This window comes from Canis lupus, chromosome 1, assembly GCF_011100685.1.
Source record: "Canis lupus familiaris isolate Mischka breed German Shepherd chromosome 1, alternate assembly UU_Cfam_GSD_1.0, whole genome shotgun sequence".
Classification (NCBI taxonomy): domain Eukaryota; kingdom Metazoa; phylum Chordata; class Mammalia; order Carnivora; family Canidae; genus Canis; species Canis lupus.
Genome location: NC_049222.1, coordinates 97211232 through 97222057, shown reverse-complemented (window position 1 = coordinate 97222057; position 10826 = coordinate 97211232). Strand labels below are relative to the sequence as shown.

Sequence of the window (10826 nt, the reverse complement as noted above, 5' to 3'; positions counted from 1 at the left end):
GGGAGCCCATGCGTGAGCACCCTTCACACCTGGGGGCCTGGCAAGTACTGGTGTGACCCTACACTCATCCTCCTTGCCCATCACACCATCCACTGGGCTCTGTACCCCCAAGATCTCCTCTGATCTTTGCTATCCTCTTCAGACCCTTGCCTGCCCCCTAGGCACAACACACTCAACTTGAGAAGATGCTATTTCCTCATGTGTCACCTACCTTAGGACCAGGAAGTGGAGATGATTCCTCTTCCTACTTATTGCTCCTTCTGGACCTTCCCTCTCCCTCTTCCCTAACCCAAACTCCGGGAGCCTGGGTGTGCTCAGCTGCCTCCTCCATCCCTTACATTGTTCACTGCCACCACCTCCTCAATCACTGAAGTCATGCAATCTGATCACAGCTGCGTGCCTTCCCCCATTCCGGTCCCTGTCCACAATGTGGCCACCAGCCTCCTGGGTGACCAGATGGCCACATATCATGGTTTGTCTTGAAGAGCCTCGGATGAGACCCACTGTCCAGGAGCAATGAGTGTTGGCACCTCTTCCATTCTCAGCAGCGATCTACTTTGGACCGTGAATTCTACTGGTCACCTTCTGGATGGCCATACATCACCTTCCTGTGACTTGTTCATCTTTATCCAGTCCCTACTCCTCTCACGTCAGCTGGCCACTCCCTCATCCCCGGTCCTGGACCACAGGTTCACCAGTATATGAAAGCTGGATTTGAGTGTCACAGACATGAGCAGCCCATCTCTGTCTGGGACTCTCTTTAGTGTCGCTGTCTCTCTAGATGCTCTCTCTCTTTCCACAATTTTCTACTAAACCCCAAGCTGCTTCAATGTGAGCATTTGTCCTCTTCTGTGTCCTGTATCCCAGCAGAGCTTGACCGAAACACCACACACTGGACCGATCATTTCACTTTAAACCATGACCATAGACCCACATGGACGCCAACCCTGTGAATCCATCCTATGTGGTTTCATGTGCTGGGCACTGAGGTGAAGGCAGATCAATAGGCTTCCCCAGCTCAAAAACAGAAAGAAAATGGATAGGAAAAAAAAGAATTCGTTAATAGTCTTAGGGACCTATGGCCCTGCAGACCCACATAACAAAGGTCCAATGCTCATATTATTGGAGTCCCAGAAGGATAGAGGAGTGTGGGAGAGAAAGGATATTCAAAGAAATAATGACACAAACAGCTTAAATTTGACAACAGACATAAACCTACAGACTCAAGAAGCTGAATCCATCTCAGATAGGAGGAACTCAGAGAAATTTACACCGAGACACATCATCATTAAGCTTCTGAAATCTAAACACAAAGAACAAAATGAAAGCAGAGATAACTGTGACCCCAATATCACATCAGAGAGGAGGAGGAGTCAGTGGGGCAGAGGGGAAAGGAGCACAACAACCATCAGTTGTCGAGTCTGAATTGGAAAGAATTTGTCTCTGGAAGGCCTAGGCCTGAGGTGGCTACAACAGTTCCTCCAGCAGAAGGGCGACGCTGAAGAAAGGGCTCTTGCAGCGTCCGAAACATGCAGGAAGAGGGGAAGAGCAGAAATGGGGGTGCACATGCTCGACGCTGCTTTCGAGCCTGAGTTTTTGAAGTCCCTTTGGATGGGGGACACATGCACATGGCAAGACCATCTGACTTCCAAGAAAAAGGTCACCAGGAACTGGGAAAGTAGAAGGACCCACACGGATGCTACCATGGGGAGGGTGTAAGGAGACCCGCCCTGGGGACCCCCGCCTCTGGCCACACGGCCACCCCACTTCCCTGCACCTCCCTCCTCACGGCAACCCCTCCCCTGCTCCCCCGAAACTCCTCTTCCCAAGGTCGTTTATGATTGTGGCCAGGAGAAGGCAACAACTGACACTTCCCCGAAGTGTCTGGTGTCATCAAAGGCATTTTCCTGTCAGCTGTCTCTTGTGTTGGGATTATTTAGAATATTTGTTCCCTGCGTCACCTCCCTGCTGCCTTTGGTGCCCTGACAATAGAGCTGTCGTGGCTTTACACATGAAAGCACACATACCCCCCACGTCTCAGGCCCTGGCTGGCGTTTCTTCATCCGTAACCGAGGTGGTTAAAACACTTGGAGTGAAAGCCGGCTCATGTCTCCCGAGGTCTCGGCTCTGACACGTCCCTGGAATGTGACGGTGCCATGGGGAATGACAGCCGTGCCCTTGACATTCCAGAAGCAAAGCCAAAACCACAGAGCTCTCCCTCAACATGGGCTGAGTGCTCACGAAAGCCAAGCTTGTCCCATTTCCACTCTTGGACACTTGATGTTACCCCAAACACCGGCAGCCGCAGACCCAAGGGAAAATTAGAATTTAAGAAAAAAAAATGGATTCTTAAGTTGACAGCACTTTGAGCTGAACTTGGGGTATTTTGAGTTCAGTTGCATGGCCAAGGGCAGAACTACCTCTAGTGGGAGGACAATCATCTTGTGCTTTTCCAGACTCATTTTTTTGAAAAGTTGAGTGAAAAATGGTATAGATGTACAGAGGTATGTGTATGAAATATGTGTGTGTGTTGTGTCTGCATGTGTTCGTATGGTGTGCATATGTGTGCACCTACATAGGTGTCTGTGGTGTGTTTGTATGTGTGCATACATATGTGCATAGGTATATGTGTGGCGTGCATGTGTCTGCTGTGCACGTATGCATGCATGTGTACTGTGTGTAGTGTATATGTGTGCAATATGTGTAGCATGTGCATGTGTGTGTATTGTGGTGTGCATTTATGTGTATGTGTATGCCTGGTGTGCACTGTGTGTAGTGTGTATGTGTGCACCTGTATACATGCATGTGTGTGGTGTGTATGCATATGTGCACATGTGTCTGGTATGTTACATACATGTGCATGTGTACACACGTGTACACGTGTGGGCGTGACCTGTGCACTGTGTGCGTGTGTGTGTACACATGTGTATGCGTGCGTATTGTGTTGTGTGTGTGTGGAGTGGGGCTGGACATGTCAGGGGGTGAGGAGAGACAATGACAAGCATGCCCGAGAGTGAATAAGCATCATCTTTGGATCCTGTTGGCCCGAGCTCAGGGCCTCGCGGTGCGACAGTCATGCAGCTCGTCTGAGCCCCTTCTGTGACGTGGGAGAACACCTCCGGAACGCCATCCCCAAACCGTGCGGCCCTCTGACTTCAGGCTGGACAATGCCACAGCCCTCTCTGGTTTTGCCGGGTTGGGTGGGTGGTGAGTTAGGAGCCGAGTGAACCAGGTCACCTGCAGGCTGAATGTTCGATTGTCGATACCCCACCGAGCTCCTTGACCTTCCACAGGGCTGGTGGCTGCGCAGCAGCCTGGCCTCTGAGCAAGAGGGGAGCGGACAGCCTTGCTGCTCTGAAGTGAGTGATCCTTGCACGTCTGAGCACTGCGATTGTCAGCCGAGGGGTGCCATGGCGTGGCCAAACCTTCACCGCGCTGGGTGTGTGATGGTCACAGAGGTTGGGGGGCTTTAGAGGACGGGGTGCAAATGCCGGTGTTGCTTTTGCTGTGAAACTGATTCTCCTCTGTGTTTGGAGAGGGCTGCAGCCTCTGCCCTCAGGCTACCACCTGCACTTACCCACCCTCCTCTCTTAAGGTGTCTGGTGTTCCCAGGCCCCTGGGAGGACGGAGAACAAGAGTGTCCTTCCAGTCAGAGCTGAGAGTCAACATGGGTCATTCAGTTACTGATGGACACACGTAAATTAAGCCCTGTGGTAAGCCCGGAGCCACACGAGTTCAGGGAAAACACAGTGGAGGGTAGGTCTCTCCTCACCCCGTCCTTGTTCTCATCCCACCAACCTTGTAAAACAGCCGCTCCAAATTCTGTGCTATCGATGTCGTGGGACCCTCCTGGGTGGCCGGAGTGATGGACAGGTTTGGGGCACTCTTTATCACCAAACCCACTTAGAGGGGGACGTGCAGGCTAAGGCCTCAGGTGGGGTCAGGCCATGGGTGTGGTGGCCACTCTGTACTGTAAAGCCTTCTCATGCTCCCAAAATGAATCCTCAGTGGTTGCTCTGTCCTAGCTAGGGTGGCCCCAGTCCTGGGGGAGACAACAGGCAGATGGGAGCCCCCCTACCCATGTGTGTGTGCACCGGCCTATGGGGAGGGAGGTCCCTGGCCCTGACGGCTATGGGAGCAGCCAAAAGCTGCTGCCAGCACCCTCACCTGCCACCTTTCACACCTGCCAGGCACAGCTTTGATCACGTTACCCCCCGGCTCCAGAGTGCCCCGTGCTCCCCACCCTCTGTAGGCACAAATGCAGCCCAGCTCCCCGTATGAGTTAGCTGAGGTTGCTGTAATGAAGCATCACAGACCAGGTGGTACAAGTAGCACAGGTTGGTGGTCTCCCACCTCTGGAGGCTGCGAGTTCAAGAGCAAGATGTCCACAGGGTCGGTTCCCTCTGAGGCTGTGAGAGAGACTCTGCCCCAGGCCTCTCTCCCAGCCTCTGGTGGTTTGCGGCCAATTTGGGCCTGCTCTGGCTTGTAGAAGTGTATGCCGCTCTCTGCCTCCAAATCACGTGGGCTCCTGGTGTCTGTCTCTGTACCCAAATTTGCCTTTTTATTATAAAGACAAGAGTCACGTTGGATGAGGACCCACTACCCTATCGACCTCCTCTTAACTTGACCACAGTGGCAAATGCCCCAGTTCCAAATAAGGTCACATTATGAGGTACTGGGAGACAGGGTTTCAGCAGATCTTTTTTTTTTTTTTTTTAATTTATTTATTCATGAGAGAAACACACACACACACAGAGAAAGAGAGAGAGAGAGAGAGAGAGAGGCAGAGACACAGGCAGAGGGAGAAGCAGGCTCCACACAGGGAGCCTGATGTGGGACTTGATCCCGGGTCTCCAGGATCATGCCCTGGGCTGAAGACGACCCTAAACCACTGAGCCACCCGGGCTGCCCTCAACAGATCTTTTTGGGGGGACCCAGTTCAGCTCATAATGCTCCCCAGGTTGAGTGGTCCACGGTGTTCACCACCTCTTCCAATCTTTATTTACCGTCTCAGATTCCAGAGTCCTCTCCTCTGTCCCCTCAGGACTCCCCTGGCCAGCATGCTGCCTGGGAGACTCAGCGCTCCTTACGAATCCTCTACGTCCATTTAGACCAAGCGAAAACACATTTTCTTGGTTATCTACATGAGAGTATTGGACTCGCTTCTTGAATGCACCACAGATGAATCAACGACTCATAGACTTTCTTGCCATTCTTCGACCTTACGGGACAAGACCTGGACAAGAAAGACCATGGCTCTGGGTGAGTTGTCAGTACAGCCAAGGGAATAGAACAGCCAGGACACTGCATTACCTTCTGGACTGTTCTCTCTGCCTAAAACAATCCTCCCCCTGCTCCTGCATCCCCCTCTGAGAGTGGACATCACCACCGAGGGCTGGAGGTGTGGACAGTGCCTGTATGCGTGGGCTGCATAGCCACACACAGGCCTGGGAGGCCCTTGGGGTGCCCAAAGGAGCCAATCGTCGGGAATAGAGGACCATGACCCCATGCCACGGCTGGGGGCCAGATCTTCCTGTGTCGGCCTCTCCAAGGACAGAGAGAATTCTAAAGTCCAGCCTGCCCTTCCAAGTCATTAGGGAAGTATATTTGTCAGGGCAGAGGAACAGCATGTCTCCTACTTAGCAGTTTGTAAGCTTGATTCATAACTTAAAAACCCTTAGCCTTGTGGCCCATGATTGTCCGCTTGTACTTTTGCTCTGGGCCCAGCAACATTCGAGGCAAGCCTGCTCTGGGCAGCCCCCATCTGCCCCATGTACACCAGTCTGAGACTTGTGTTCTCCAAAACGAGCGCCCATTGAGTTGGTCCTTCTGGGCTCTTGAGCATTTGTTCTAGACCATCCCGTTTAGTCTTGATACCATGACAATGAAAGTGTCTCCACAGGAGTATACACTCCTCCCAATAAAAAAGTGTAGAATGAACTAGTGAGTGGGGACAGGGTGAGGGGTCCAAAGGGCACAATTTCAAGCCAAACCATCTGCCAAAGCAAGAGGAAGGGTGGATTCAGGGGCAGCAGCTAACAGGGTGAGACCACTGGTGTCTCTCCATGACGAAGCTTGATGTCCCCATATGCACCTGCTCCTGCTTGGCTGGGAATAAGCGTCCATGGCTCCCACGGCTGGCTCTCAGCCGCCTGAAGATCTGATGGAGATGCCTCACACGGCCCTAGTGACAGAGAAACGGTTGCCACTCTCGAATGAGCAGAAGAGAGGATGGGACAGCACCACTCTGAATCTATTCAGGAATTTGCAAAGGTGCATGAGATGCCTAAAAATCAGTGCAAAGGGTACCTACAGATGAAAGTCCCTTGGTTGGACAGAAACACCTGGACTCTTCCTTTGTGCACGTGGATGGAGACGGAGGCTCTCCCCTTCTTCTGCCCCTGCTGCCCTGTCACCTGGGAGACAGCAACCCTCCTGGTGGCTCACACGGCCTTCCATTGTGTCCTCCACCTGCAGGCTGTCCCTGCCACCCCCATGCCCTCCTGTCCCCCTCAGGGACATCACGAACCATTCCCTCTTCTCCCCCAGGGTGCATCTTCCAGAGCTAAATTAACTTTGTTTCCCAAAAAGTCACTTGGGCAAAAGCATCCCCTCTCATGCCCGCTTTCTCTTCGAAATGTCTTCCAGATGCTTCTGCAAGACCTCCTCTCTTTTTCTCTCCAGTCTCCTTAGGATTCAAAATATCACTCCTGTCCTGGCTGAAGCAGACCAGTGGCCCCTTAGAAGAGTGTTCGCCATGGAAAGCATCTTGTTTTACATATTTGGCACAGAATGTGTCTTGATCTCATTCCCCACAGCTGGCTCCGTGCTAGTTCACTAACAGCTCCATTTACTGGGAAGGAACAGAGAGTCCCGGGGATGCTTTAGACAAGTGGTTGGTCAGCCCCAGCAGCCAACAGCTAAGTGAATGCTGTTTTTATAAACCATCCCCACTGCCCCCACCTAATTTATGGAGCTTGGAAATAAAAAATAGAAGCGAGGTAATGGAGAACTGTCAATCATTACATCAAGAGGTTTTAATCGGAGGCAGATAGATCTCCAGGTATCTGAGAAATTGCAAAAATCTGAGGTTAGGAACACACATTAATCATCAATTTCACTTTATTGTGTTGGAGATTATGATCTACCCCCAGGCCCCACCCAATTTTCATCCTTAGCCATAGAACCTTTATTTTATGGGGAATAACAATGAGTCCGGCTACAAAATCCAAATCCCTCAGCTTTCGTTGCAAATGGTGTGGCCATGCCTGTATCCTGGTCACTGAGTTTAGCAGGACATGCTGGGTGGAGCCTTCAGGGAAGCACCTTGAAAGAGGGATGCACTGGCCTGCTCACTCTTGCCCTTTCACCTTTATCCTTCTTTTTACCTGGAATGCAGACACGTTGGCTGTGCTCCAGCAGTCACCTTGGACCACAAGATAGTTTTGCAGTTGGAAGCCACATACCAAGGAGGGTGAAATGGAACTTTGGAAGGAGACTGGCACTAGCTTCTTTGGTCCTGTTTATGCAAGATAAAAAAAAAAAAATCCTTCTCTTTAAACTGCTGTCACATGGCTTCTGTTTTATGCATTGAATCTCATGCTGGCAGATCCATCCCACTGCACTCAAGTGCAAGAAATGTCTCATTATTTTTCTATGTCAATGTAAAATGAAATTCAAATCCCACTAAGCTGGCTGGTAAGAAATTCCATCTCGGCCAGGTGTAAAGGACCCTTATGCATACCTCTGGGCTTCCTGTTACACCTAGAGAATGTGGTGAAGTCTTCTAATATTTGGTTCATCAGGATGGCTGCTGAGATGCCCACCCAGAGGAAGAACTTGGCCTAAAGTCTCCAGGCCTGGTATGGGCATTGAGGACTTGGACCTGGCATGCCGCTGGTCCAGCCCCCATGGGTGCTCTGAGCAGCTGCACCTGTCTGCCCCTGGGGTTTTCTGAGGGCCCCAGCACTGACCTGTACCACCCCAAGACCTCTCCAACTCACACCCCTCCCTAGAATCAGGGGACTCCTTCCCTCTGCCCAGCCTCTGCCTCCAAGCTCTCGCCTTCCCCTCCCCTCCTGGAAGACCCCACATTGTCACCCTGGGGCCTGTGGTTCTTAAACCATAAACTGAGCCTCCTCCCTGAGGGTGAATGGGCTCACTCCGGGGAAGGGGCTTCTTACCTTGTCCTGCCGCTCGCATGGAAGCCCATCCTGGGAGAGGCCCAGCACCTCCCCGAACTCACAAACAAGGAAGGTAGAGCACATGCAACAGGCTCTGAAACTACCTTTGGAGTTTCCACAAATTTCCACATCAGCATCCCTTGGGTCAGCCTCTTCTTGTGTCCCCAAAATATAGAACAGTTGCCAAGGTTAAGAGCTTAGAAATTTGAAAGACAAGACAAGGACGGAATGGAAGGTAAAGTACAAAATCAATGAAGTTTAAACCGGCAGGACTCGGATCTTGGTGCGGGAGGAAGGAAGATGTGTGTCCACAGCCTATGCCTTCACGTGGTCAGCAGCTGCCATGTGACCTGCGACAGGGACGGCGAATGAGCCACAGCCTGCGCCAGCCACTGTTTGCCTTTTACAACATGTTCCATGACTCGATGTGTTACCAGTTACATAAAGAAGAGGACATGGCACGTGAACAGGGGTGTGAGCTCTTCCAACGTGAACTCAGGGATGAAGTGGAGTCTGGCGTGAGCGACCAGCCCTTACAAAAAAAACCCAGCACTGGCTCCTCACTCGACCTTGAGAAAGATGCTTTATCCCCCCAATATTTGAAACTACGGCTGGGGTTCCATCACTCACAATTTCTGGTCATTCTAATGCAACCAACGATCACTCTTCGGAAAGCTCTGCTTCGGTTTTCCCATCTGCAAAATGGTCCACCCCTAGAGAGGCCCGGCCTGTGTGGTGCCAGCCTGGTGCCAGTGCGGAGGCAGCTGGCTTCCTTGTCACCACGCTTACACCTCTGGTGACTGTCGGGGTCCTGGGCGTGGGGACTCACGGGGGTCCCGTGCTGCCCAGCCAGCTTGCTGGCAGTCACACCTGCCCCGGGGAGTGGGTGACGGAGTTCAGGCCTGTTTGGGTTTGTGGCGCCTAATGACGGTGTCACAACAGCTTGTGTTGTTGGATTCAGTTTTGGGCGTTCGCCATCTGATTACTGCGCCCATCTGACTCACTTGCCTGTCTGGAGGCAAGACCGAATCTGAAGCACAAGAAACTTAATGCACTTTTTTGGGGGGTGAATGCAAATCAATCCCAAGGCTTTATTTTCTCTGAGTGGTACCTGTGGTCACATTGAAAGAAAGCCCCAATGTGCCCTCCTGGGTCAGCTGCTTCCCTGTTGTTTCTTACCTGGCGATTACATTTCCTTACAAAAGAGACAATTAGTCCATGGAAAATAAGCTCACTCACACTGAGCACCGGTAGGCTGCGAGACAGGTCACCGATGGGTCAGGAAATTACCTTAAATTGTGCTTTTGGCCAAGGGAGGGATACATTCAAGGAGGAGGCCCTTGATCTGTGTAAATGGAGGCTGAGGTGTCACACTTGGGAGGCCAAGGGTCCTGCGAGGGGGCCAGGAGCTGCCAGGAAAGCCGTGTGCCCCGACCCTGCATGGGCCCCTCCCGGAGCTGTGCAGGCACCTATGTCCCACTGAGTGCTGATGGATGTCCTAGAAAAGGGGAGAAGACCTGGCTGCTCTGGGCTCACGTAGAAGGCTTCCCACTGTTTAGTGGATTCTGGTTGGGGTTCCTCCCATCCAGCCTGCACTGGGCCATGTGGGCTTTCCTGGGGGCACGGGGCACTCACATCCCCCACGGAGGGCCGTGGGCTGGCAGGGTGGGACTGGGACCCAGGGCCCCTGAGTGATGCTATGAGTAGCCCTGGGTCCCGTGCATGTGCACCACCATGTCTGGGTGCTCTTCAGCGGGGGCTGCGGGTGCCCTGCCTGCAGCTCCTCACTCCAGCCTCAGTGTCCCTGATGTAGGATGCTGCAGGTCAGAATAACCGGATCAAGTGTTCCTGAAGGTCCCCCCGCAGTAACTGGCTGGGCGAGACCCCTTCCCAGGAGGCAGGTGCTGACAGCCTGGAAAGCCCGAGCGCCCTGATTGCAGCACCTGGCCAGCTGTGCTGGCAATGCAGGGTCACCCCCTGTGTGGTCAGCACCCACCCCGGGGCCGGTGGAGGGGAAACTGGCTCAACAAGATTTCTCCCCAGACCCGATCCAAGAGCCAGGACAAGGATGGAGAGAGAGGAATGAGCAGAACCAAGAGGTGCACGGAACCCGGGAAGCACCTGATGCTCTAGCACATCTGCAAAAGCAGCGTACTCTGAGCACTTACTGTGTGCCCGGCAAGTGACCGCATGTCACCAGACCTGCGCAGCCCCCAGCAAACCAACAGAAAGGCCGCTGGCATCCCCAGGGCCCAGAAGATCCCCTAACTTAGGGAATCTGGGGCACACAGAGGTCACGGAGGAACCGGCTGTCCCGAGGGAGGTGGCAATGACCTGACGTGGCCCCGGTCCAGAGTTCAGATTCAGACTCTGGGGGAGGGGCACGGCACCTGCAGGGTAACCCAGAGGGCCCTCTGCTCTCCGCGCTTGGAGAAGCCCTGCTCTATGTGGAGCCCTCGATTGCTACGTTGCAGACTGGTTTATTCTGATGAATGCCGTCTGCGTCTGGCTTCTGAGGGGCCGCAGGGAGGCTGCACAGCCCCGCCTGAGCCCGGGAAGGCCCCCAGCCCCCCACCCCCACCCACAGCACCTGCGGGGCGCCCCGGGGCTTTCTGGGGCCCTCCCTCCCCGGGGTCAGTTGTC

At 53.1% G+C, this 10826-nt stretch overlaps 2 long non-coding RNA genes across 2 annotated transcripts; one reads left to right on the top strand and one right to left on the bottom strand.

Moving 5' to 3' along the window:
- The first annotated feature begins 2234 nt into the window (after nucleotides 1–2234).
- LOC119869737 lies at nucleotides 2235–7097 on the top strand. The gene is made up of 3 exons (XR_005353200.1): nucleotides 2235–2504; nucleotides 5045–5262; nucleotides 6649–7097. It is a non-coding gene; the product is annotated as an uncharacterized LOC119869737 (long non-coding RNA).
- Nucleotides 4870–8597, bottom strand: LOC106559328. Its single transcript, XR_005353199.1, has 3 exons — nucleotides 8184–8597; nucleotides 7389–7519; nucleotides 4870–5236 (listed from the first exon to the last, which is right to left on the bottom strand). It is a non-coding gene; the product is annotated as an uncharacterized LOC106559328 (long non-coding RNA).
- Between the last annotated feature and the right edge of the window lie 2229 nt (nucleotides 8598–10826).